At 36.4% G+C, this 13,915-nt stretch overlaps 1 long non-coding RNA gene across 4 annotated transcripts in view; it reads left to right on the forward strand.

Annotated features, from left to right (window-relative positions):
• Nucleotides 1-13,915, forward strand: part of LOC106032215 (uncharacterized) — a 69,714-nt gene that overhangs the window by 22,950 nt on the left and 32,849 nt on the right. For all 4 annotated transcript variants that reach the window (XR_010833567.1, XR_010833570.1, XR_010833569.1 and 1 more), the window contains exons 5-8: nucleotides 778-895; nucleotides 3,588-3,708; nucleotides 7,650-7,846; nucleotides 9,543-9,626. This is a non-coding gene — a long non-coding RNA (uncharacterized lncRNA). The remainder of the gene's footprint in view (nucleotides 1-777; nucleotides 896-3,587; nucleotides 3,709-7,649; nucleotides 7,847-9,542; nucleotides 9,627-13,915) is intronic.

Below are 13,915 nucleotides of genomic sequence, written 5' to 3' on the forward strand. Positions count from 1 at the left end.
TCCATCTCCACATGGTAGAAATAATAGCTCTAAAATAAATATGAATTATCATCATTCGTCTCAGTGGGATGTTGATTTTTGAAGTCTAAGTGCTGAGTTTAACTTTTTCTATTTTTGGTCAGTTTAAAATGAGAATTTTTTGAGATAGTTTTGAATAGGAAATATCCATGAAGTTTTTAGCCAAAAAAAATCATTAAAATTATAATAAAAATAAATTTGCTGGAGATCATTATTCTGGGCATGTTATCTGTATTTAGTGTTAAAGACTCACAGCCTTTGCTCTCCTACCCCCAAAAGCCTAGCAGCAAGGGGCAAGGTAGAACAGAATTAGATAATTCTTCAAAACAGTGTTTTCCCTAATGTACCATGCAAAATGAACGTTAATGAGACACAGGTTGGTTCAGTTAAAATTTTGACATATTGAGGATATATTTTTTTCCTTGTTCGGTTTTTTCCTTGTAAACTATTTTTTGCTTTTATTCCTTTTTAAGTTGATTTTTGATAAGTTGATGTATGGTTTCCACAGGTAGGAGACTTGAATTAAGAGAACTCTATAATCCATGGAAACTGAGTATTTTTTTGTTTCCTTCAACAAAAATCTTATGTGTCTTGAGCTTAAAAAGTGTTAGCTAAAATGTATGCTGACATCTTTATAATACTAGCATCTGTTTATGTGGAGCCAAAATGTAATATATTGATTATATGGAAGACTATTTAAATCAGTGGCATAACTGTGTTCAGCTTCCTCATTTAACCAAAATTCTTTGTTCTTCATAGTTATTGTGATTTAATATGGGAGGCGTCTAAGAACCACACAGCCATTTGCTCACCCCCTTATCTTTCGTGGGATGGGGAAGGAAACTGAAAAGAAAAATGCAAGAACTTGTGGGTTGAGGTAAGGACAGTTTAATGGGTAAGAAGAATAGGAGGAAAAAAGAAGAGAATTCAGGCCTTGGTGCTGTGCTGAGGATTATGTCTGGCCTTCTGTGTTATGTGGAAAGAAACTGGGGACCTTCTGTTTCCCACCTAGTGAGCACTAAGTCTGTAGATCTAGGCATAATGGCAAGCTGGTGTTTTTGAATGATGTCAGTAACCATAATTCTATTTAATTTTTCTAACCTTTCCATCATCTGCGCTATTCTTCTTAATGTGAATTTAATGTCACCTCATAACATAGAAGACAGAAGTAAAATATTCCTTCTCCTGAAGATACTGAAACTTTGCGCTGAAACAATTTACTGGTCCTCTTGCAATTACTTTGCTTTTGTTGTGTATGGGCTTGAGTGAAAAATTGCACCAGGTCCATACCTACTGCTAGCCGGTGTGGTGTCAGTGACTTCAGCAGCTGAGTTAGGGCTGTTCATACCACTGGAATCACTGGCCCGTGGACCAAGCCCACTCATTCGGTGGAAAAATACTGGCGTGAGCCCCATACTGCAGGTTCGGCTTGCAAACAGTCAAGGCAATACTAAGACATTTTTAGAAAAATCAGTGCCTGGGAGACAAAACTTGACACCCACCATCTTCTACAGCAGTCGTGTTCCAAAGAGGGCCGATGTGAGCTGGCGCAGCACCTGCCAGGGGGCACACTGATCTGAGCTGCTCAGCATCCCCCGGGAGCCGGTGGGGATGCGCCCGGATGGGAAACAGCTCCCTGCAAGAAAACAGTGGCGTAACGTGACCTGGTGCTTGAAAAACAAAGTGAAGCAGGGGTTTTATTTGTCTCTGTTAAGCCTCCTGCTGCAAATTTATAGGCTTTTTAACTTGCTGTGCTACCTGTCAGTCTCTGAACAGATGCACAGCCTTCAGGCTCTTGGCGCTTGCCAGCAACTGGCATCCTGCTGGGAACCGTGGGAGGACTTTCAGTATGAAGCAGGGCAACCTAATAATAGCACAGGAATGCATTGAAATCAGTGCTTGCACAAAGGAGGAGAGAAGGCTAACCTGTAGTTTGGCTCTTTTTTTTCAGCTAGCAGGAGGATGTATAGCGAAACACCGTAGGCCATTGTCTTGAGCACTTGCTTAACAGCAGGATGGTGAATACCTTGGCCAGAATAACCAGATGTTTGAATTTCCCCAAAGCTGAAAGAAGCCATAGATATGTAAAAATAAACTTTTCCAAGTAGATGTACTTCTCAGGCTGTTCAAAATTTACTAGATTTAGTTTGCTATTTGAGTAAAAACAGAGGGTTAGGATAATATACCTATATGAGACATGCATTTTTATTTTTCTTGTAAGTCTCATCGTTCTCTACCTTAGAGGTTCCTAGGGGTTTATTTCAATTGCTATCTCATAAGCCACGTGCAGTTTGAATGAGAGAATGACGTGGGGCTGAGGTACATTTTTTTCTGATACTTCAGCAGCAGGCCTACCTCTGTGGTACTGTGGGATATCTTATATGGCAATAAAGATTCACATATTGGCAACTACAAACTGAGTCCTTGTATTCCAAAATGAATGGCCGGGTAAAGTGTAGGAGACTAAATAATTTTTGTTGTTGTTGTTCCTGATGTGGCTAGGAGACACAACTGCTCTAGACTTTCATTTTTGCTACAATTAACTTTTTAGGTTAGATGACTTCAGAGGTGACAACATATGTGAAAAGAGAAGTTATTATTAACACAAGCGTAAGAACTCTTCAGTTGTGGCATTTCAAGGAATAATGGGAATTCTTGATCACCTTCTCACCATATTTACTAATGCTACTTTCTGCAGCCTTCTCTCAGAACAGAAAATTTGGTTTGCTTAAAAATATCTATAGAATATAGTGAGGAGGTGGGGGGTGCGGGTAGTTTCTTCAGTATTTTCAAGGCCAATTGATTTTTTAATTAACGTTAATGAAAATATAAAACATTCATTTCTGGAAATTGGTCTGTTTCCAGTTATTGCTGGAATTGTTTGGCAAGTCATATTTTTTAAAGTAGAAAATGAAATTCTCATGCAGAAAGATAAATTGTTTAACTTCCATGCAAGTCTTTAATTCTTTTTACCTCAGATTTTTTTTTTGTTGTATTTTGTTGTGTTTAGATATGCAGCATATCTGCTGTTGTGATAAAGAAGTATAATTAATTAGAAATGCAGTTTCATTATGGTTTTCAATGCTTGCTTCAAATTAACTTATAATTTCCATCAATTTCTTAGGCATTTCTTCTAGATAGCTATTAGTTTTACTCCCGTAATATAATCAAGCACATTCTCAGCAACAGGAATGTGTAAGTGCATACAAATTCTTTGAAGTTAAAAAAAAAAAATGTTTTAGTTTACTTGTAAACTAAAAGAATTATGAAAATGTTTTGGTAATTTGAAAATATTCATGTTGTTTTTCTGGACCTTGCTTTATTGTTACTAATGTAGAAAAAAATAGTTTAACTTATGCTACCAAAATTAATGTCAAAACTAATCGACCTTCATAAGCAGATAATTTTATGCTTCTTTGAACATGGTCTGTAGGTTCACCCCATGGATATTACATTCATTACACTTTTTCAGAAATTACTTTTTCTATAAAAACTCTTACAGTGACTTATCAGAATGAAGTGGACAGAAATAGTAGACAAAAGTTCTAACTTATTTTGTTTGGTTGCAGAGCAGTCATTGAGGTGTGTGAAACAGCTCATATTGCACAGAAGAGACTGGAAGGCTTCTACTTGAAAAGGATTTTATGAAAAATCAAGTTGCGTATAATATGAAGAGTGCATTAGTATTGGGTAAGTGTTATTAAATTGTGTTAATGCAATTTCATTAATCAATATTTATTAATGTATCGATATTTACTTATAAATTTATTGGCTATTTATCAGTATATCTTTCTCATCCACACTACTTTCCCATCCACTTTAATTTATAGATTCCTGTGAAAATATTTCAGTGGCTGTGTGCTGTTGCAGTTGACTTGTTTTCAGCATGATCCCACAATGGCACTGTAACGAGGCACAAAGCTATGACTTGCCTTGTCAGAGCCACGTGATGAAGAAATCTGAGATGTGCCCTACCCTGATCAACACAGTGGTTTCTATGGTACTCGAGTTAGAAATCTGAAAAACAAGGACAGTGATGATACACAAATTAAAAAATAACAACAACAAATAACAATCAGTATTTTCCATTTGTAAATGATCAGTAACTGACTGCTACATTCAATAGATAAATTATTCACAATGGAAACAGCAGGTTCTAATCATCTCCAAATTAATGCCTTCCTGGCTTTCTGTGTACTGGCTAACACAAAATAGTTGCCTGGGCATATGCCATGCTCTTCTATGAATTTTACAAATACTAGGCTATTCTGTAACAGTTGTTATCCACAGGATAATACAAATCACCTACCTTCTTGGTAACCAGTGCTTTAAACTGTGTGCCACCATAAATTACTTGCACACCAGATAGTTCTCTGTCTCCTTGCATTATTATGAGGGTAACGTATCCTAGGTATGCCTCTCCAATTGCACTGCATCATCCTAAGCAAACTGTTAGCATGGCATTCACAGCTGCTCTCGCTATGTTGCTATAAATGATAGATGAGTACTACATTCTCTGGGTTTGAGTGCAATGCCAGTTCAGTACTTCTGGACTTGTTTACATGTCACTTTGAAAACTATGGAGATGCTGCAGAAGGGGTGAATTGGTTCAAAAACAAAGAAATTAAAAAAAAAAAAAAAGTATTCCCAGCAGGAGATTTTGTTCACACTTGATTTGAATGTTTGAATATGGATACACTGGTATTTTTTGTTTCCATGTATTCTGTGCACATAAATACAAAATTAAATTCCTTTATTATTCTAGACTAACAGGAATGGCAAAAGTAAAAATTGTTTGAAAGAAAATAGTTGGATTTCCTTGGTACTGTGACAAATTCTCTGCCAGAGACCAGCAGAGAGCAGATTCCTGAACATTTAAAACTTCAGCAAGACGAAAAGAGGTCACATAATATAATTGTGCACACCTTCTCTGCAGGGCTATTTTCAGTTTTCGTAACACCCTGAAATATTGTGAAAAACTAATGGGAAAGCATTGTAGTGAATCATCTTAAATTAGAGCAACTTTTGTCTGAACATCCTCAAATTTTTTTATGGAACTGAAATTGGATTCAAATCTTCAAATGATCTTTTAATGTCAGGGAGTTTAAGCACACACTGGATCTGCAAGCCTACCTTTTGCAAAATTAGACATTGAGGTCTGAATTTTCCATTTTAAGCCCATCTCCTTTTGGGAATGGGCTAGTTGCTACTAACACACACTAACAGATTGCAATGCTACGGTGGCAGTTTCAAGTATAATTTTTCTTTTTGAATAAGAATTTCCCTAGAAGAGAGAGACTAGCTGTTCCTCTGTCTTCTGGATACAGCAATTTTGTTAATGCAAGCAATTTGTGATCACTCAAACATTAAGGAAACATTATTTTACAGGGAGATAGTGATCATGCAAAGTGAAAATCCCTGTTGTTTTAATCAAGGCAAAAATATTAACATTAAAAAAAAAAAGACCTGCTCATAAGAGGAGAATAGAATAAATTTATTAATTTAGCAGTTTATTTGTTATATTTTTTGGGGTGTTTTTCCTTTTGGCTTTCATGAGAGATTGGTCTAAAGTCCTCCAGATTCTGGTAGGTTCTTATCAGTGAGGAAATCATGGGTGCAACTGCATGGATATATGAAATATATCCATATATATTATATATGGATATATTCCTATGTATATATTCCTATGCAATAGCATGGGTGCTGGGTCCTCAGCACCTCTTTCATTCTCCTGTTGTCCACGCCACTTTTAAGTGCAGACATAACTTGTGGGTGTTTACTGTGCTGAGGGAGAGAATGAACATTTTTCCCATTCCCAAACTAAACTGAAATCTTAGTATTTTGTATTAAAAAACATAAATTGAATGATATATATTTTATAAAGAATGAGGTGGCAAAGCTAGTATCAAAAAATGAGACATGGAGATCTAGTGATTTGCTTCATTGCTCTGTCACTGTATATCATTCTGAATTTCTTCATTGCTTTTTGAAATCTATTTTGCCTTGAAATACTATGGGTTTTATGTATAAAATTGTATTTCTGGTATTGATGTTCATGAGTTCCCAGACATCAAGAATGCAATGTTCTCCTGAAGTCTGAAATGAATTTTGGGCATATAGGTAAGGGAAGATTTGGTACAGCTTTAAAATTTAAGGGTAGTATGGTCAGAGTTATTAAAATCTTCAAAGTACATGGAAAAGGTCCTTAGCCTCTAATTAATGTCTTGTAAACAGAGAATAAATCAGGGAAAGTGCACTGGTCTGAGTCTAGTTAGGAGGCTGGTTAAAAAAAAAAAAAAACAAGCTAATGTTTTAACTATTAAATTGTAAGACATTGAACCATATCAGTACCTTTTTTTTTTTTTTTTTTTACTTTATGAAATTGGGTAATGGAGTTTGACTACAGCGTGTTTTTAATATAATGTATTGCTTTGATTTCATAATTGTTACAATATCTTTTTTCCATTCCTAATTATAATCACTAACTTTAGTTACTCAATTCTCATTTTACTAATTACTTGTGTAGAATCTAAACACATTTTTTAATGTTACTGTGATCTTTTTGATAATGTGTGGTATTAAAACATTTCCCCAGCCATATCAGGTGTTGTCGTGAAACAGTAGAGTTTGAAATGAATCTGTGTCAGGAGAACAAAACATTAATGAAACTGTTCTGCTGCCTTGATGTTATTCCTTAGCATTTTTGTTGCAGAGCCAGAATTAAAATTCCAAGCTTTTACATGTTCTGCTAGGAAAGTTTACTTTTATCTGAGCTTTGTGATATCCTCTTAGCCTATATTTTTAATAATTCTTTCCATGTTATCAAGTACCAAACTTCTGTTGATGTGGAGCTATGCAAAATGAACAGCAGAGCTGAACACTATTAATCTGTGGTTGTCTTTTAAATTTAATATTTCTTCCCAGATCAGTAGACTGAGGTCTGCTAACTATTACCCTGCATAAAAATCATTGCACAAATCTGAGCATAATGAGACCTGGATTTTGGTTTCATGCTGCTAGTAATCAGAGCTAAAGCACAAACTTTTTTTTTCTTTTTTTCTTCTTTTTCTGAGGTAGCTCCTGGTCCATAGCAGGATAAGCGTGGAGATGTATAAATTCTAACAGATCTGCTGGTATGATAGTTCATTGCATACTAAATGAAGCTCATCAAAATTTATTGAGTGATTCCTACATCAATTCTGTATCTTACAGGTGAACGAGAACCTTACAAAGATATCTAATCATAATGTAAAGATTTCTAAGTGAGACAGTCAGTCTACAGCATCCTTCACTATTAGTTACCTTTACTATCAAAAATGTATACTTTAGCTCACATTTATCTTGATACAGGTTTTTGTCTGAATTTTTCCATTACTTTTTGGTTAACTTTCTCCAATCCAAAGTCAGAAATCTTAGCATTCATGGAATATGAACCTGTGTAGTTTATTAGACATAAAATATGGCGCAGATAATTTCTCTTTTTATTGTAGTCAAATTTTTAAACCTTCAGAGTAGATGCTGTCAGGGAAGAGATTCTAAGAGCTACTACACTAAGGGCATCTTTGGAGTTTGGTCTGAGTTGATTTCTAGTCAGATGAAAAAAATATTAATTATCATTATCATCACCACAGGTCTTCAGATTTTGAAGCAAACAAAATGTTATCTGATGGACACAAAGCAGAGCTAAGTTTTGACACAAGTCACCTGCATCTTGTTAGTATATTCATGTACACACATTCAGCCCAGTTCTGTCTCAAATGAATTAAATTCCTGGAGTCCCACTGACCACATGAAGAAGGAAAATGACCTGAAATCACATGTTGAACAGGTAGGAGAATTCATGAACTGTTTGTAACATAATATGAACTAAGTCGCTGGCAGATTCTGGATATTCAATAAGAAAAGCAAACATATGCTGGAGATAAGTCACTTCCTCAGATTTTTTTTATTTATTCATTAACTGAAATCGGCAATGATTTTAATTAGAATTAATTACAAAGATTTACAATTCAAATTATACAGTTTTTATTTTATTATTATTTTTAAATCTTACTGTGCTGTTGTGTGAATTTAATCTGTTTCATCACATGCTGAATTTGGTTTACAATTCTGTGGAAGAAAAAGTAGCCCCTATGGGATAGTTCACATACGCAAATTTTCCTGGAAACTGCCTCTTGTTTGGAACTTAAGATTATTTGTTTTCTCTAAATTTAAGTAGCAATTTAAGGAGTGACACTAGAAGGAAGCTGTTTTGCTTCATCCAAGGTGACAGTAAAAAGGAGCTCTCCCTCTCTCCGCTGGTGGAAGGTGCGAGGAGTGGCAGGAGCCAAAGCCAGAGATTGCTGTACCTAGATCAAGAGATCCAGTAGCTATTAGAGCAACCAAGGGGACTAGACTGCTCGATGCCTCAGTGCATTCATGCTTCTTAGCGGCAGTTTTAATTTGCTTTGCAGTACCTTATTGTAAGTGTCCAAAGAACACAACAGTCTTCTAAGGTCAGTTATTTTTCAATCAGCAAAGCTTGCCTCAGAGGATATTCTTTAAAAACAATTGTGGAAATTGTTGAGAGGAAGCCAATTAAATCCTCTGCCATGACTGATTGATTTTTCTGATGCCTAGAACCAACCAGAGCTTCTAGTCTCTTATCAGTGAATAATTCATGTCCTGTGAGTGAAGAACCCAACAAGAGTAAACCAAAATGTGCAAATATCTGTCTTTAGACTTTCACAGCTCATCTTTGGATAAGACTATTATAAAGTCATTTGGAAAAAGAAGCTCATACATAAAAATGAATGTTGCCATGCAACAAGTGCTAAAGAAAGAACCAAAAGATTTGAGCCTTAATTAATTTTCCATAGCAGCTGGGAATGTTCAGGAATAAGGAAATTCAGGAGCACCGGTCTTAATTAAACTTCATTTCCTACAAATCTGTGGCTTGTAGTTGATTGACTTTAATGTCTGAAGGGATATAACTCCAACAGATACTTTTTCATGATTGCAACATTTGTTACTGCATTCTCTCCAATAAAACTTCCTTAATATCTAATAAGATCTAATAAGAGTGTAGGTTGTGGTCTCTCTCTATTTGAACACGTACTACCTATTGCACAAGTGCCTATTTTTTCTAAATTTGTAGGAGTATAGTCATCTCTAAGGTCTTCAGCACCTCTGTTTAATTTGTGTCAGTATCTTGTACTAAGACCTGCAAAAGCAGATGGCCTGAGGTCCTGTGAAGTTATTGGGCTCCTCCATGTGGATGAAACTTAAACCAGCATTAGGGCTGGCCTCTGTAAGAGGGCATAGCTGGATGCAAATTTCTAAATGCTGATGTCATATTGGAAAAAACAGAAAAAAAACCAACCCTATAGTATTTACTATTTAGCTGACAGAATCCTCTGCTTCTGGTATTCATGAGAAATAATCTGCTAGACTGTGATTCATTAGTCAGAAGCTGATATTGTAGAAAAGGAAGAAATTTTGAAAGACACAAATTAAACTTGTCATTTCGTCTTTTTGTGATTCAGCTCCAAATAGAGAAAACTGGATGTATCCATCTCAGAGAAAGGAGAGCAAAACAAGGTCTGTTGGTAGAAGTCTCAAATATTATGGTGAGTTAATGATCATAAAAGCATGTAAGTATAAACACGAATACCTTTCATTCAACTATACAATCTAAGCTTCTTAAAATCCTACAGTTGGAGCATGCGTGACCAGAATGCACCTACTGTTTCCTCCATGAAATTGGTGCATTGTATGCATATAGTGATTTTGGATATTGGTGTCATTCAGTAGGAAACATTGCAATTAGATCACATGTGCCTGTGACATGTTATTTTTCTCATCGAAGGAATTAATTTTTGCATCACTGAAAACAAATAATTAAGAAGAGTTGATTCCTCTCTGAGCTGCTGAAATGATTGCTAATTTTTGAGTGCTTTTCAAATGATCCATGGAATACATGAACATAAAGGTTAGCAAAGTTATGCTCTATGACTGTGCTGCAAAGGGCAAGTTTCTAGTCTAGCAGGTGCTGAAGCAAGTGGAAACATCCCATTTCAGAAGCTGACACAATTATGGATTAGGTAGGATTAGAGAACGTTCTGTTCATTTCTCTTATTTCTCTTTCCTGTCCCACTGCAATTGCTTTTGTCAATTGTTATAAAAACTCACAGGGTTTGAGTGTCTGGTGGAAGTATCTCAGTTTGAATTCAGATGGCAGTGGACAGAGCCTGACTGAGTCTCTGTCACTTTTGACCTTCACTACAATGTTAAGCCCTGGAAGTAGAGTCTGTATCTTTAAAGGGATTTTTGTTTGTTGTCACCAAACATGACGCTTGCTTGCTGCAAAAGGATAGAAACTGAGCTTCCTTATCTTACACAACAGGAAATAATATTAGCCCTGGTAACACACCCACTTACACTGCTATCTTGTTCAGTATCAAATTTTGTCCATCGTATTTACAGTAACAAAATGTATTACAAGCTGCTATGTTGCCTGTGACTTGAGAGGAAGTTTGAACAAGAATCGCCGGGGGTAATATTCTCTTGGATATGATTCAAAGCACACAGTTCAGAGATTAATAGATAACATAAAATAAAATTACAGATCAATGTGGCAAAGGATCATTCTAATGTACTTGTAATCATTTTCTCATCCACTGGTTGTGCTATCTCCCTTCTATATTGGCAGGGCCGCTTATCTTGTGGTACTGTGGCAACTCTGAACGTTTTATCACTTACTTTAAAAGTGGAATCAATTACAACTCTAGATTAAAATAGTGAATGTACTTCAGGGAGTAAAAAAGATATCTTGTTATGTGTTTTCTGAAATTGCTTGTAAGGCCTAGCTGATGAGTCATAACTGGAAACTTAAGGAAATTAATAAGACGGCTTTGGAGTAGATCTCATCTTGGGATGGGTGGAGGATGCAGATTCCTTCTTCACTGAGAACCTGTGGCAGCCAAAACTAGTAAGAAAAGGAGGGACTTTTTATACATGTACCATGTATATTTGTGTGGGAGAGATTGAAATACCTGTGTAATAACACGAAGACAAGAAATCACAGTGATGGAGGGTGCAATATTTCACCCTTGTAGAGACAGAAAAGACCTGAATGCACCTCTCCTGGCCTAGATTTGTTCTTGCTGCTTTTTTTTGCAAGCCCCCTCTATGCTGACTTGCTAATTTAGCAACAGGAGTTGGAACTATGTTGCCTACATTTTCTCATTTGAGTTTATCATAAAGGAGAGGTTCTCTTCTTCAGGATGAAGTTTTGGAAAATATGAACACGAACTGTTTGTCATTTCCAGAATGGGAGTAAAAACAGAATTAATTGTTATACTAAAAAGAAAACTTAAATCTAATGATTTTATTGTTTGCAGTTCAAAATTTTGGTAAAGGTCTTTGAACCTTGGCACAGGGGTAGAAATTTGACAGTACTTATATTTGTGATTATTAAATTTCAATCAGCTCAAGTCCCTGAAAAATCCATCTAAGGTGAGAACGTCCCAGTGAGATATCGAAGAGGCTCAACAGAGCTTTGCTGTACTTGTGACACCTAGCTGAAGGAAGGCAATTTGCTTGTCAGGCTCTGAGGAAGAGCAGCAAAGCCATTTCTTGCATTGAAATTGCTGTTTTTGTTCCTTCTGTTGGTCCCTGGCATCAGGGTAGGGAGCTGTCACACTTAAATACAGATGAAGGAATGAAGACTGGCGTAGAAGAAGGCACGAACTGAGAATTGGCATTGGATAAAAGGGAATAGGGAATGAGCTGAACAAGGAGATTCAAAGTAGAAACTAGTTAGGGTAGACAGAACAGTGGGATGAGATAGAATTGGGAAGAGGAGGGAAAGAGATGAGAAGAGGATTGGCTTGTCCATATCCAGATTCTAGTTCTTCAATGCAATATGAGAAAAAGTTGTCCATTTCTGAGCTAACTTACTGCTTTGCAAACATACTAAAACAGTTGTGAAAGCAGTGTTTATTTGGGGTAAAGTACATCAGTTGAGTACTTTACTTGTGGAGCTGTTTCCTGCTTTTTTTAGACCTGGCAGTCATTGCTGGCCTGAGCACTTGCCATTGTGTTTTGTTGAACAGTATAGATATAAATTGGGTTACATTTTTTCTGTTGCAGGTTAAGTGATCCCACTTTTCTTTGTGGAAAAAACACAGTTAAAATATATACTTTTTTGGCATTTGGCTTTGAATTTCATTTTAGTGTCATGAGTATTTTGGTGGAGCCTGAAAAACCAACAGGATCATATATGGTGCAGGGAAATGAGTTGGCAAACTCTCAAGGTAATTAGGCAGCAATGCAGAGACCAGTTTTTCCTTCTAAAACATTGACTGGTATGGATCTGAGAAAGGGGACTGTTATCTTTGCAATTTATCAAAGAAGCTTTGGCAAAGTAATTATTACCAGACAGCCACTGGCTGCTGCTCGTGCCGTAGCAGGTGTAGAGCAGATGATAAGGCTAAATGGGCTACAAGCTTTGGATTCATTCTGTGCTTAGTTTTGCTCTTACAAAATTCAGCAAGAGTTTTGCCATTGAAGTGGAAGGAAGACTGAACATTTTGATTCACAGTCGGATCAGTACAGGATATGGAGTACCATTACCATTTATTGCTCTCCATATTGTACCCACTGAGTGAACCTTTGGAGGATGATCAGGAATCTAATTTCTTTCAGTGGGAGATGAAGAGATACTATGCACTTGTTAGGACCAAACTGTAGAAGCCTGCCTTCTTAACGTCACCTATATTACAACACTCAGTTACTAGTTTTCCTGTTTTATTATGTGAGCCATTTTGCTTTCATTACAGTGACATTAATGCATATCAGTTCAGGATTACATTGCATTTGTCCTGTATCTAGCCACATCCTGATTTCTATCTTGTGGTTTATCTGGCTGCTAGTGTTTTAGACATCTGAATGCCATTGGGTTGCAGGATCTCATATCCTACAGCCTTATTTAGCTCAGTTCTGACTTCTAAATGTATAGATGAAATAGAGAATCAGTCTTATAACAGTTGAGTAGATGGAGTGTTTGAGTTTACAGAGTTATTCTAACTGGACTGTCTTGTTGGCAAGTCTTGACATTTAGGTTTGATATGTGGCAATTGAATAAGCTTTTAGTACACTGCTAGGATTGTATCCATTAGGCTTCTTTTCAGTAAAAAATCTTGCTGTTGTTTGTTGTGACATTTGAAATCTTGAGTCAAATGGCATTTTCAGAACTTTGGTACTCTATTACAACTCTGGTGGAGAAAAAAAGTTGGCATTAGCCACAAAATTTTATGGGAATACATATCCAAACCCTGTCAGAGCTTTGATGTGAATCTTTATTACAAACAAAGAGGACTTGCACCAGTATTTTTGCCTAACATGACTTTCAATTATTACAATTTCGTAAACAATTAATTATTGTTTCTGAAAGTTCAGGAAAATACATTCAGGAAAATTAAGTTCCAGAGGTCATTAAATAATGAATTTAATGTTCTTGGTAGAAATAAGAGCATTGTAATGTTTCCAGCCCCGTGTGTTAAGAACATCTGAGACAGTCTTTCTGCTGTGCTTTCTTCTAGGAGTTGTATAAATGAACAGGTGAAGATTGGACAGTGTTCAGGTTTATATTATGTGTGTACAGCTACAGACTGAGTTGGGACTGCAGATGGGGTCACAGAAGTGGTTCCAGACCTAGAGAGCTTTCTCTTTTCTGCGATCTGATGAGCAGAGCTGGGATGGCAGCTGAGCCGTAAGGCTTACTGAGCACAGTGTATGTACGTACAGGAATGTGTGGGTGGCATCACTTGTGCATGGGGCCTTTTTCACATTTATGCGCTAGGAGCTGTACTCGAATGTGTATTTTGTCAGGGAGATCGCTAAATGGGCATTGTAT

The sequence above is a fragment of the Anser cygnoides genome, chromosome 9 (assembly GCF_040182565.1).
Source record: "Anser cygnoides isolate HZ-2024a breed goose chromosome 9, Taihu_goose_T2T_genome, whole genome shotgun sequence".
Lineage (NCBI taxonomy): Eukaryota > Metazoa > Chordata > Aves > Anseriformes > Anatidae > Anser > Anser cygnoides.